The following is a 14,311-nucleotide window of genomic DNA, read 5'->3' as shown; positions in this document are numbered from 1 at the left end:
TCGCAGAATCACAGAATCATTTTGGTTGGAAGAGACCATCAGGATCATCAAGCCTAACCATAACCTAACACCATCACTAAACCATGTCCCTAAGAGCCTTGTCTAAACGCCTTTTAAACACATTCAGGGATGGTGACTCCACCACTTCCCTGGGCAGCCTGTTCCAATGCCTGACAACACTTTCTGTGAAGAAATATTTCCCCATATCCAGTCTCAGCCTCCCCTGGTGTTACCTGAGGCCATTTCCTCTCATCCTTCTGCTTGTTACTCATGAGGAGAGACCAACACCCTCCATGTTACAGCCTCCTTACAGGCAGTTGTAGACAGCGATAAGGTCTCCCCTCAGCCACTCCTCATCAGACTTGTGATCTAGACCGTTCAGCAGCTTCATTGCCCTTCTCTCAAATCCCTCCTAATAACCTCCCAGCTCTGCTAGTGTGGGGCTCAGAAGTCCCATGAGCCTCATGCAGGTCTTGTGCACCAGGTAGCCCTCAATCCCTTTGGGATTTTGGGGGGTAACATCCCTGGACACCTGAATTCATCAAGCACTTGATCCAACCTGTAAGAGGCTCCGTCTCCTGGCCCGACCTCTTGCTGTTGCCAAGACCTGATTCAAACTGACCATTTAGAAGTAAGTAATGAATCTCATCATTATGGTATAAAGGTTTAGATTGATTCGTATAAACTTTTCTGCAGCTTCAGGGATGTGGACTGCAAGAAAGAAGAGAAACAGCAGGATTGAGAATTGGTGCTTGAGTGTCATCAATGTAATTTGTAGGACCTTCTCTTTGCAAAATGGTTTCTAGGAATACAGTCTTCAAAACGACGCTTCACATAGTGTTTGAGTCAGCCTTCAGGACACAAGCTTTTCAACCCAGTGTTGGATGTAATAACCATGCTGATAAGCTGCCAAATTAATGTAGGTAAGAAAGGATATGGCTAAGTATACACTGTCCTAATGTGAATCCAGACCAGTTGATCAACGTTTCTTACCTAGGTTGAATGTGGGAAGGCCTTTCAACATTTCATGGGGTCTATGTACTAAAATGTGAACACTTAAACCTCCATCTTTGCTAGTCTGGATCCAGTTTGGTGGTTTTTTGATTGCAGGGGGAAGTTCTGTGGCTGCTTGTTAATAGGAAAAAGCCACATTTACATAAGTTTCTACCTATAGAGTGAAGGCTGACTGATTAACCACACAAGCCACCAACTCAACTTGTCATATAGGTCTCTGTTGTGTGAAACTGAATTGGTCCTGTAGGTATCCCTATGTCTGGATGGAGAAGTAGCTACCAGAGAACAGACCAAAGAGGAAAAGCATGTGCTGAGGAGGAGTGTGAAGGTTTCTCAAGGACTGATAAATCCTAGAGACTGTTAGTCCTGCCGAATCTGCAAGAGCTGATAAACTCTGAGCACCAAATGTCTACTCAACCTGTGCAAGGCCACAAAGTCAATGGTAGTTACTAACCATGGGTTGTGTGCCTGTAGGGCAGAGGCTGCTACATGCAGACACGAACTGCAGGATTATGTGTACATCTGTTGAAATAAATGATTTTGAGGGACTTTCTGAACACGTCCTTGGAAGCTGTTAGCATGTCAGCACAACCCTCTACTGAGTATACAGCTACGGTTGTCCTTCAACTGGGTAACTGAGTGATTGCGCGAGGGAACTACGAGGGAGTAAGTGAATGTTGTGCGTGTTATCTGCTATTAGTAGTAACAGCTTCCTAGAGTGAAAACTTTGAGTACTTCTGTCTTTCTCTTCCTAATCTCCTGTTGCATAGCCTGAGAATTTTCAAGTAAATCAGGGGAATTAATCCCTCCTTTTCATCTTCTCCTAGAGTCTATTTGTCTTCCTTTAGATTTCTGCATAGAGTCTGCTTTCTTCCTTTGCCTCTACAGTCTCTCTCACAGCTGCAATAGTTACAGATCCAAAGCCTGAAGCTGGTCTGAAGACTTCCCCAAAAGTGTGAACAAAAGTAAGGCAAAAGCAAAAATGTCTGATGCTCTTATATATCCATATTTGCCTCCACTGGCCTCACTCAGCCTTAGCCATCTCTAGGCAGCTAATCCACCCATTATTTCTAGCACAGTTTTCTGTCCTCCCTCTCAGGTTCCAGCCCAGATTTTCCTTCTTCTTTCCTGCCTGACTGAATAGAGACATCGGCCTGCTGTTCCAACACCATCTCTGGTTGTTTCTCAGAGCTCCCCGCTAGTCTCCTACACAGCCAGTAGAACTGTAGTAGTTCGCCCTGTAGCAAAGGTTATTTCAGGTGCTTTCTCTGAGGCAAAGAGTAGGAGTGGTAGTCAGCATAAATGTTTAATAGGCCCTGAGAGCTAAGACTTTAAGATGAAGATCCTTTTGAAGCTACATTTACAGCCTCTGCTCTCCCAGGCTTTGTGTAACGAAAGCACCCCGGGCCACTGTGGTGTGGTTTTGGCATGTGCTGTAGTTCCCCTCAAGCACCTTGGATGGTTGTAAGCTTCAGAACCCCTTGACTCTCACTTCAAACAAAGCCTTTGCCTCACCTTCTCTACCTTCTTAATTTCCTGCAAATCCAGAGCTCTGTGCAGGAGCATCTGGCTCTGATCTTTGATACCCTCCCTCAAACGCAGTCCCTCCCTCATTTTTTTTCTCTGCCAAATCAAGCACAAACACCCACAAATTTACTTTCATCGTGTTCCATGTGCCTGGAGTGAAAAATCACTTGGCTGTAAGTGTGGTGTCCTTGCTTTACATATTCAGCATAGGTTAGAAGAAGGGTGCTTGGGAAAGTGTTTGGTTCTCTAAGCTGGTTTTAAGACTGAGCTAAAGGAAATGTGTTTTCTAGATCTTGCATTTCTCTCAGAGTTGTGGTTTGCCTTTTGTAATTGCTACTGTCTGCTTGTGCAGAGGTGCTCATGGGGGCTTTCTCCTTTAATTCATCCTTTTGTGCCAAACAGAATGCCTAGGCATTCTGAACCCCTCAAAGAATGGCAATCTTTTCTTATGAAGAATGGCCATCCTACCTGCACTGAAGTTCTCCAGAAACATGGACAACTAGAGAAGGTTTATTTACAGAGAGTTAAGGTGGTGCTAGTCAAACAGGACATTATAAATTAAGCTTCCAATAGTTGTGAGATAGCTGATGTGTGGCTCTTCTTATAGCTTTCACGCTTGATTGTCGGTGGGGCTAGGCTGCTGCAAAAGGCTTAGGTAGCCTCAAAGCTCAGCAGAGTGAGGAAGGAAGCTATACGGGATGCTGAGGTTCAAAACCCATGTTTGACATTACCAGCGCATCTGGGGCTGAGCCCAGTCTTCACCATAAGAAGCCACACAGTTTCAAGAGAGTCAAGATTGTTTCCTGCTGGTGAGCTCCTTGTGGAGCTTGTTTTCCCTTTGGCTCTGAGCTGTGACCTGTACCACTCAGCCCTGTGGAGGTGTTGGACTGTGGCTGGCAGGATTCAGGAAAGCTGGCCACATCTTCACTGCTTGGCTTGGGGGTGTTTGGTATTGAATATTCAATTACGTTATGCAAAGAAAACTAACTGTGAAACTGTTACAGCAGCTCAAGTACTGCATGAGAAGTGCAGTACCAGAATATGACACCCCGTAAGGGCTGGGGTCATGAACTAAGGCTCAGACTGACTCTGCAGCTGAGTTGGACTGGGCAAAGCAAGTGCAGGAGATCCCAGAGTTTGGTCTTGATGAAACCCTATCCGCATCTGCCAGTGAGGGAAGTCAGTAACCCAGCCCTCAGCCCAGCCTGAGGTTTTACAAAGGCAACCGAAACAATAGAGGATCCAGCAAAAAGTGGGCAAGGCATCTGTAGCTTAAGCCTGAGGTCACAGTTTAAGTACTTGCGCGTTCTGTGGGAGCAGCACAAACCAACTGCATCTGGTGCCTGAGAGAAGATGCAAGAACTGCTGTGGTTTCATCCCTTGAGGAATCTGCATGTGCCAGGAGATGCCTGTGCCCATGGCAGTGATGACAGTATTATAAAGAATTTTTCCTAATGGCAACAGAGTGTAGCAGCCCCAAAAAGGAAGAAGGACACCTGTTGAGTTTGAACTATATGTGTAAGTGCACATCTAAACGTGGGACCAGGACTATATTCAAGTCTTTTTATTTGTACCACTAAAAAAACCCAAAAGGAACAGTTCAGAAAATGTAGGATTTTTGTTTTGTACAGTAAAATAAACTGAGGGATTAAAAGTCATCAACACACCTGCACAAACAGCAAACTGGAAAAAGCACAGATTTGTAATGGTGAAGTACAGGGGGAATTTGGTATCGGGCCCTTCACCTCATCAAGGGAATGTATTTAATATGTTACCCATTTGCCTTTGCAGTTGTGTTGTAGGGTACCAACACAAGCTGAAATTGAATATATTGCTATAGAAAAGGCTTTGGCATTAGGCTATGGCTGTAAAGAATTTAAAATCTGTTCGAGAGGCCATGTTAACTAAAACTGATATAAATCACGTTTTGCCATTGCCAGTGGGGATCTGGCAAACACTTTCCTGCAAACAGAACATCTCTTTCTTTAGCTACAGTTGTGTAACTTGCAAATTGAATGTGAACCTGAGAAAGATTTAGTAGTTGCAGGCATACTCTCTAGTGCCTTTGACAAAAATGCTGTGGAACAAAGTCCCAGGCTAGATTATGTATATGTCAATTGGGGAAAACAAAATAGAAAAACCCAGCCCTGTCGGTTCTCAAATGAAATGCAGACTTTTACTTCTAGTGGTTTGCTGAGGACGAGACACTGCGGGATGTAATTAAGGTTCTACTAGAAAATGATTTGCACAGCTTATTCTGTCCCTGTTTCAGTTTAAAATGATTTAGATACCACTTCTCTGAGGCATGAAGAAAACTGATCCTTGAAGTGTTGCAGGAAAATAAAGATACAGAAAGCCATTTGGAGCCTGAAGGCAGCGCGAGACATCTCTGCCTCCCTCAATAGTCAGAAACACAAGTGATGTTAAACGGAGGAGCGTGTGCCAGTGCGAAACACTCACCCTCCCGAAGGAACTTAACGAAGGGAGTTGCATCAGCTTCATGCGGGAGTCCTGAGCAGCCATTTTCATATTGCTGGGTTGTCTTTACTGGAAGGCACTACGGCATTATAAGGGAGCAGATCGCTTATATCTGCTGACAGTGGGTTTCCTATACATAACAATAACGCCTGACAATGGACGACAGTTCAGTACAAGCTTAGGTGTATTGCAGCTATTCCCCAGTGCCTAAACTTACCCCGCCTGTGGAAAGCAATGTCAATATACTGCCAGAAAGGGGGCAGTGTCCATCTGTTGCACTTCGGGCACTACTCGGTTGCAGCGGATTGTCACATCTGTGCTAGCAGAAACCAATATACAGGGGTGGGTTGGCTGAGGTAAGTAAACAGAAAAAGTGGAACAAAAAGGTGGGATGATTTTGTAGCCTGGGATTGGCAGTGTTTCACAAGTGATATAGATGCATAGTAACAGCAAGAAACAGCAATTACAGTGGGGCGTGCTCTGCAGGGACTTTGTGATCATGTGAAGCCATTGCTGTAGGCAGCGTGTGCTGTGGAGAAACAGACTCACGTTTCCCAAATTCCAGAGGGCAGTGGGAGAGTGTAAATTGCGCCCTTTTGTGGTGGTGGTGTCAGGTTAGAGCAGCTGTAGTCCAGAAAGGCAAACAGCTAGAAGTAGTGGGCTTTTTGCTGAATAACCTTGGTAAGGGCTTTCCAGAGGACACAGGTGACAACACAAAACATCTGGGACAACATGACATTTATTAGGGGGAGCAGCCAGCTTGTATGTACTTGGTGTTGTCCATTACTGGGGTGTAGTTGAACTTGGCTCCCCAGGGAAGCTTTGGGCACCTGTACCCCTCTCAGAAGAGGTGCCACCATGCAGAGGCTCACAGCACCGATCATTTGGAGCTCAGATAGTGATTAATGCAAAGCTCTTTGGTGTTCCTGCTTGGGAGTAACTCCTGAACAAGGTGGAACATGGGAGCTCTGATGCGCTAATTCATCTGGCAACAAACAGCGCGTTCACGTATGAAGCGCCGAGTGTTGAGAGGGCTCTGGTTCCTCCAAAAGTCCCAGCACTTGTCACTACCAGTGTCATTGCTTCAGCTACTTTGTTTGCTGAAGACTGCCATCACTAGAGAATTCCTAGATGTTTGTGACTCCATAGACATTAATTCATTCAAGTTGTTAAATCATTGAAGCATTGAGCCGTAATTGTGAGCAGCTTTGTTCCAACTACTCTTTTTGCAGAGCTGCAGAAAAACTGTGCTTTCCTGTATGTTAGCATTGCTTTAATGTAATAGAATTTCCTTCTGCTAATAAACTGAGGCATTAAGTTTCTAATTTAGGGATGGGATAAAATGAGTTGTGCTGTGATTTCTAATCATGGGAGAACTCTTCTAATGTGCACATGTTCAGAGTTTGTCTTATAAAAACGGTTTCTTAACAATGCCCATTGCAGCTAATTTGTAACTACATAGTGTAAACATTGATTTCTAAAGTTTTTTTAATAGATCCCCAAGCTACTTAATTATCACTTACTGACCCCTTAGTTTGGTTTCCTCAAACTTTATAAAAGCTGGGTCTCAAGTGGCAAGAAGATGGACAACTTCTTATTCCATATCTAACAGGACAGGAAGGTCTCCAAAGCATTACTAGTTCACATCTTCCCAGGAGAAGGACCTTCATGGTAATACTCCTTGTAGCTGGACATCTAGAATGTTCTTTCTCATTCAGCTAAAGCTTCTATTAAAATCAGGGAGAAGCAAATTCAAACCACAACTACTCCAGAGTTTAAAAAATCCTTTCTCTCGTTAAGCCTCTTGCTTAAGTAGCCTTCATTCAGGTCTGGCACACCTTTTGGTGTATGAACCAGCTGGATTCTTCAACATCCATGTCTATGTGAGTTGAGGGGGAGAGAGCAACCTGCTTTCTGAGAACAATTTGCTGTGAGGAAAGTTTTCAGGCTAACTTAATCCCTGTCACAGTTCCATTGACTTGAACAGTTGTCAGAGCTGAACTTCACTTTTCGAGATTGAGTAGATCGGTCTCTATCTGCATTTGGAAAAATAAAAGGTGAGACACATGGAGGGAGACTGGGAGACCATAAGGAAATTATAGAAGGGTCATTAGAGACACCAGAGATTTCAACAGCTTTCAAGGCCATTGCAGACCATAAGGTACCTTCCTTATTGTCTTTGTTTTGCTGTAGGCTAATCACCAACATATAGCAGGCACTAAGCTAGAAACTTGAACACACCACCTCAGAGTGCCCCCAGCACTGCCAGTGCTACAAAAATAATAGTTGTACTTTACCCATCAAGTAAACGTTACAGTTTGTAAAGGATGAATAATTACCAGCTATTGAAGATCTGAGGAGCACGATGTCAAAGAGCTGGCATGGAGTTCAACAGACGGCTTCTATTCCTCTAGAGCAACCTGGGACATCTGCTTGTAATAGGACTGGAAAGAATGTCCTTTGACTAGGAATTCAGGCCCTTGGACCATGTGCTGCAAGCAGCTGTGTGATGCAGAGTGCCCACAAGGCTAAAAGTACATGGCTTATTCAATCCTCAAAGCAAGATAAATCCTGTTGTGATAGCATTTTTGGTTACTGAAATATATTGAGAAGACTAGTAGAGAAGTAGGAAGTGTGAGAAGTGCTAATATGAAACAGGCAGAGACTGATTTTTACTCTATTTAGGTAGAAAATTTGAGAAAGGCATTTAGTGATGAGAGAGGAACTTCTGGAAGAGACTTCCAAAAGCAATACTTCTTCATTTTCTTGTTACCTCCTATCATCAGAGAGCTAGATCTACCTTAAAAAGGACACAGACAGCCTGTCAGTGATGATAGAGCATAGCTCAGAGGTGCCCACCAGTCTGAAACAAGTAATGAAACTTTTCTTCTTGTCAAGTACAGTATCACTGAAAACTCAGAAAATAGGATTGAAAGAGGCATGCGATGCCTTCTAGTCCATCTCCCTATTCAATAGCATGGCTAGCTGTATCTGTCATTCTTGGGCAACATTTGCCCTCTTTTTAAAGACATGCAGTGATGGAGCCTGCCCAGACCAGTAGGAAATTTTGGCCCATTTTCAGCTTTCCTTCCATGGTAAGTCCAAATCCTGTCTTCCAATGATGGCATTGTAGCACCTGTGTGGCTAGTCCTACCCCAACTACCACATTTGAATAGCTGATTTTTCCTAAGTGACTGTAGAATTTTGCATGTCTTTTTTGAATATATTTTTCCAGACTTTCTCAGATAATCAAAACTGTTTTGAATACTGTCTGTTTTCCAGCATATTTGCAGCCCTTCCCAGCAAGGTGCCATCTGAAAGTTTAATAAGCTCAGCCTCTGTTCCCTCATTCCTGTCGTTAATGGAAATATTGAATAATACAAGTTCTGGGAGAGTTCTCTACAGAAATCAAGCTTGATGCATCTCTTCAGTTTGATGAAGAAGTAGCAGTAACTTTCCTGGTGTTGTGGTTTAACCCCAGCCAGCAACTAAGCACCACACAGCCACTCACTCACCACCCCACCACCCCGACCCCGCAGTGCGATGAGAGAGAGAACTGGAAGAAAAAAAGTGAGAAAAATTGTGGGTTGAGTTAAAGACATTCAATAGGTGAAGCAAGAGCTGCACACGCAAGCAAAGCAAAACAAGGGATTCATTCACTGCTTCCCATTGGCAGGCAGGTGTTCAGCCATCTCCAGCAAAACCAGGCAACATCACATGTAATGGTTACCTAGGAAGACAAACATCATCACTCCAAACGTCCCCCCTTCCTTCTTCTTCTCCTGGGTTTATATGCTGAGCATGATGTTATACGGTGTGGAACATCCCTGTGGTCAGGTGGGGTCAGCTGTCTCGGCTGTGCCCCCTCCCACCTTCTTGTGCACCCCCAGGCCACTCGCTGGTGGGGTGGGGTGGTGGTGTGAGGAGCAGAAAAGGCCTTGACACTGTGTGAGCACTGCTCAGCAGTAACTGAAACATCCCTGTGTTATCAGCACAAATACAGAACATAGCCCCATACTAGCTGCTGTGAAGAAAATTAACTCTCTCCCAGCCCAAATCAGCACAACTGGGTATGAAATTTCCCCCTTTCTCAACTGACGATGAAGAACAATTTGCTTTCATAAACTATGAAATGTTCCAAGTTTAAAATCTGTTATGAAGAAAACTCTCAAAAAGACTGGGGAAGTGTAGAATATGCCTAACAGCAGAATTTACTCATAGACTATAGAAGATCCGTGCTCTAGATGTAAAATCCATAAACATTTAAAGGGAGACAATCTGCTCAAGGAAATTCTTTAAGTATTTATGGCACCCAGCCAGACAGCTACCAGGCCGAGACACCTCCTGGCCTTAAAGCTGGAGTGTTACAGAAATAGTCTGAGCAGATTGTTGGAAAAAAATAAAACCAAACCTGTGGAGTTAAGTATTTTGGAACAGGTATGACCTCTATAGAAAGCTTGGCAATTCCTTAAAGGTTTTATTCCTTTGAAAAAAGCTCTTATGATTTGCTACTTCTGACTCTTGAGTCAAACAGAGATCTCATACTGATAGCACATTGATCTGCATGTAGCTAAGTACTTCTGAGACGTACTTCTAAGGATGCTTAGAAGCATTCAAATGACCAAGAGGAGTGCTTGAATTTTTCAAGGTGGTGATGCCTTGTACCTTCAAGATTTAAGCCAACCTCTAACTTTAAGGCATCAGGAAGAGTGCTCTGCAGAAGGCTGATTATTCCAAATGGTTGTGCTGCTGTTCAAAGGGACTTCAACAGGCTGGAGAAAAGGGCCAATGGGAGTCTCATGAAGTTCAACAAAGGGAAATACCAAGCTCTGTCCCCGGGCGGGAAAAACCTAATGCCATCAGTACGTGCCAGAGGCTGAAAGGCTGGAAAGCAGCTTTGCAGAGAAGGACCTGTTGGTCCTGGTGGACATCAACATGAGCCAGCAATGTGCCCTTGTGGCCAAGAAAACCAACAGCTCCTGGGCTGCATTAGGAAGAGCATCACCAGCAGGTCAAGCAACATGATCCTTAGCCTCTGCTCAGCACTGGTGAGTCACATCTGGAGTGGTGTTCAGTCCTGGCCTCCCCAGTACAAGACAGACATGGGCCACTTGAACAAGTACAGCAAAGGGCCAGAAAAATGACTAAGGGCTTGGAGTGTTTCTTATATGGGGAAAGGCTGAGAGGGCTGGGACTGTCCAGCCTGGAGAAGGGAAGGCTCAGGGGGATCTTCTCAACGTGTATAAACCCCTGACAGGGAGCAGTAAAGAAGGCAGAGCCAGACTCTTCTGCACTACATATAGTGAAAAGACAAGAGGCAAAAGGCACAAGATGAAACACAATAAGTTCTGTCTGAACATAACAAAACACTTTAATCTCATTTCTGTTTTGTGGTGGTGGTTTTCTTTGGGCTTTTTGATGGTTGTTTTTTTTGTTTGTTTGGGCTTTTGTTTGTTTGTTTGTTTTTTGTTTTGTTTTGTTTTGTTTTGTTTTACTGTGACGAAGGACTGATCACTGGGACAGGTTGTCCAGAGAGGTTGTGGAGTCTTGGAGTCTCTGTCCATGAAGATACTAAAAAATGTGACTGGCTACAGCCCTAAGCAACCTGCTCTAGTTGACTCTCTCTGCTTTGACCACGGTGGGTTCCAGGCAATTTTCAGAGGTCACATCCCACCTCAGCGATTTTGTGATTCTTGGGAACACTCTAACATGTTCCTATGAAACATGGAGACATCCAAGGCCAGGCTGGACAGTGCTCTGAGCAACCTGATCTAGTTGAAGATGTCCCTGCTCATTGCAGGGGGTTGGACTAGATGACCTTTGAAGGTCCCTTCCAACCCAAACTCTTCTATGATTCTATGATTCATGTGTGGCACCATCCTGAACAGAGCACTGACTTGAGTCCCAGTTTGCACAGAAATCCAAAAGCGGAATTCACATTTTAATGCCAGGAAATGAGAGAAAGGTGTCTGTTCCCCGTGTCTCTCACACTTAGCAGAGACATCTTTCTCCATGTGCCAACAGATGCCAAATTAGCATTTTACACGTAACTAACTCTGGAAAGGCAAGAGAAGGCAGTGAAGAAAGCCCTGTGTGATATAAGTGCAGACCTTTCTATATGTACAAGTCTGGATACATAACGAAGAATGCCCTCACTCCATTACACAGTTTATCCTTTATTATTATAGTTAACTTTTCCTATCATTATGTTTTTGATTGCAGGCATAGATGGATACGTAAATCATCCCCAGTCTGACCTAATGATGAAGCAATTTTATTTTCCTTCCTGCAGTGGGGGAGGACACAGAAGAAGCCAGTGATTCAAGTCACAGCCCTAAGCACAAGGTACCACTAGTTTAAAATGACCTGTTTGAGACACAGGGGATGGGGAGCTGTGGAGCTGCTGCCAGAAAGGTCCATGGGAAGAGCTGGGAGCATGGCCTGGTGAGGGACAAGAGACAGCACTTGCTCCAAAGGTAGACTCCCATTTCTCTACGGGGAAACCACCTGTCTTTAGGCATTTCCACAGCGTGTAGGGAAATGGGACTGGAATGAAAGACAGAGGCTGTGTACCAATAAATGCTTTGCTGATGCAACTGATTTCTTCCCAGCAGAACCTCGAAAACCAGACAATGAGCAAACAGCATATTGAATTTTTCTGCAAGGTACATAGCAGCATGTATTTTTCTCAAGTTCTCAAGGAGGTCTTTTCTCTTCTGTCTATTTCTTCTTTCAACGTCCTTTTTTGCCAAGTTGTACAGTCTTTGTGTGCACTGCAGAGATGCTTCTGTGTATATAATCTGTCCAACAGGCTCACAATATGTAGTCAAACGCTGCTTTCTGAAGGCATACCTACATAGATAGGATCCCAAGAAATAAATAATTATACAGTTTACATTAGATCAGACAGCATTACCTATTGCTCAAATGTAGGATTCCTCTCTCACTTTGGGGTGCAGAACCTGAAGCAATGATTGTGCTCTGATTTCAGGTTTTTCTGTGACAGAGCTGCTTGGGTTACCCTGTAACAAAAGCAAGAAGGCAAACATTGTAAGGGACATTTTAATGTGCGCATAAAGTCAATCGGTATTTCCATACTGCTTCTCTATATCACAGAGCAGTAGTGGTCCAGTCTTTCTATACTAACATCCAGTCATTCTGGTCAGAATTCGAGGACTGGCCTGTTATGGGAACGTAACTGGTGCTGTGTGAGGGAGAATAGAAAAAAGAGACCATTAGATCACTGCATATAGATGGCATGTAAATTTTTTCAATGACCTGTCATCAACAGCTGGCCTGTGTAACCGGGTGGTTTGAACTGCAATTGCAAAGTGCTGCCATCATGCTGGTATCAGCAGCTTCTGCCTGCAAGTGCCACCTTCTGTGGAGCTGGGCTGGCCTTCTGTGACGGCTTTTCCAACAGACCCCAAGATGCTGTGACAACAGCTGTCTGCCACCATGACACCCAGACAACATATTAATACTCTCTCTCCAGTACAACTAGCTGCTGAGCTCTCTGAATCCCAGCCCTGCCATCCTCATAGGACCTCTGCAGTAAAATAAAATGGCCTGCAGGTCTGGGGTGAGGCTGCTGGAGCTTCTCCTGTTATCCCAGATCTGAGACTCCAGGAAGAAGGAAGAATTTCTCCTTCCCAGAACAGTGTTTCTCATTAGCCCTGGTTTCAGGCAAACAATTTTTGGATGAACTGGTATCCTTCAGCGGGACAATAGTATCTTAAATGCGCTCCTTTTGGGGTTGTGTGCTTTGTGCATTAGTCCCCCCTGTCTTGAATGATGTCTGTATTTACAGGTTTATCTAGACAGTGTTGTCATGTCCAGGTGGAGTAGCATACACTGAAGGTTTAAAATTTTTTTTTTAGCTGTGGGGTGTTTCTGGTTTGTTCTTTACTGCACCCTCCTTGAAAGGGGGGTTGTGTTGTGTTGCTGAAGTGGCAGCCTTGGGCAAGATGTGATACACGATTTCTCTCACCAGCTCTGGGGTTTGGTGCCAATATCAAGGTACTTTGCCTTGCCATCCCCTCCTGTCCTTCCCTCCCTCCCAAGAAGCAGGGAGAAAATGCTGCCCCTGTCCTTAGCCCATATCCATTTGGGACACGGGGGGCTTCTGCCTCAGTCTCTAGGAGAAGTGGGAGGAGCCCCTGCTGCTAGAGCATCTTCAGCTGCCGCCCTGCTGAGGTGCTCCTCCTGCTGCGGAAAGTCTAAGTCCCCAGCAGCTCTTTTAACCACCCTCCTCATACTACTTGAAAAATAACTTTCTCTTGTCATTAACACTGATCTATAGCCGCATTAATGTGTGAAATCACTGGGTGTGAAAATAGTGTACTAACCGCTACTTAATGTAATATTACCACAGTAATGTCTCTAAAAATATCTTGTCCACTTGATTGCTTTCATTGTGAACTAGAGATAATGTACCACTTACAGCTGATGATTAAAATTCATAAAGCTTTGGTTCTTAATTACAGCAACTTGCAATCAAAGTGAAATGTCAGATCCTGAATGTTGTTTATCTGTATACAAATTCAGAAAAACAAGAAAATATAAGGACCGTCTACACAACAAAGCTGAGCTGCTTTGCTTTAAGGTTAAGCAAAATAAATACCCATGTGGGTACTTATTGAGACAGGTTGGAATCAGTGAGCATGAGATCTTTGATGCGGCAGAACTCATTTCTCATGAAACACATTTTCAAATGTTTAAATTATGGAAGAGATTTGGAAAATACATTGATGAAGATGGAAATGTAAACTTGATAGAAAACTGTTGTGAGTGGATGGATGTAACTGATGAATGTGCTACGAATGGAAATTTTGCAATGCTGGCTCAAGGTTAAACATAAGAGGCATCCAATGAGGGAGACAATCAAAACACAGAAATGGATTCCCACTGCCATGGGGAGTCACCATGGTGGCTGGCAGAAGGGGGTAGACTCTTTGGCTTCAAACATCAACATGACTTAACTATTATCATGCTCTTGGTCAACGACGGCACTGTAGATCAAAATCACATTATTTTGCGTGCCCTTAGCTCTGCATTTCCAGAGCTATGTGTTGTGGGTTTTGTTTGTTTTTAAGTTAATGTTAAGCTCTGAGGGTTCACAGTGCTCTGGGATGTATCTTACCCTAAATTTACTAACACACACCCTCAGCCCTAACTCCACGTCAACGTAGCTCCCTCCCTCACCATTTTTTGGTTTTGTTCTGGTATGTGAGATACAAGCATAACTAAGTGTAGAAACTTCAGTTCTATTCCATTTATAGTCCTACTGGCA

This window comes from Columba livia, chromosome 1 (assembly GCF_036013475.1).
Source record: "Columba livia isolate bColLiv1 breed racing homer chromosome 1, bColLiv1.pat.W.v2, whole genome shotgun sequence".
Lineage (NCBI taxonomy): Eukaryota > Metazoa > Chordata > Aves > Columbiformes > Columbidae > Columba > Columba livia.
Note: the sequence above shows the minus strand (reverse complement) of the source record.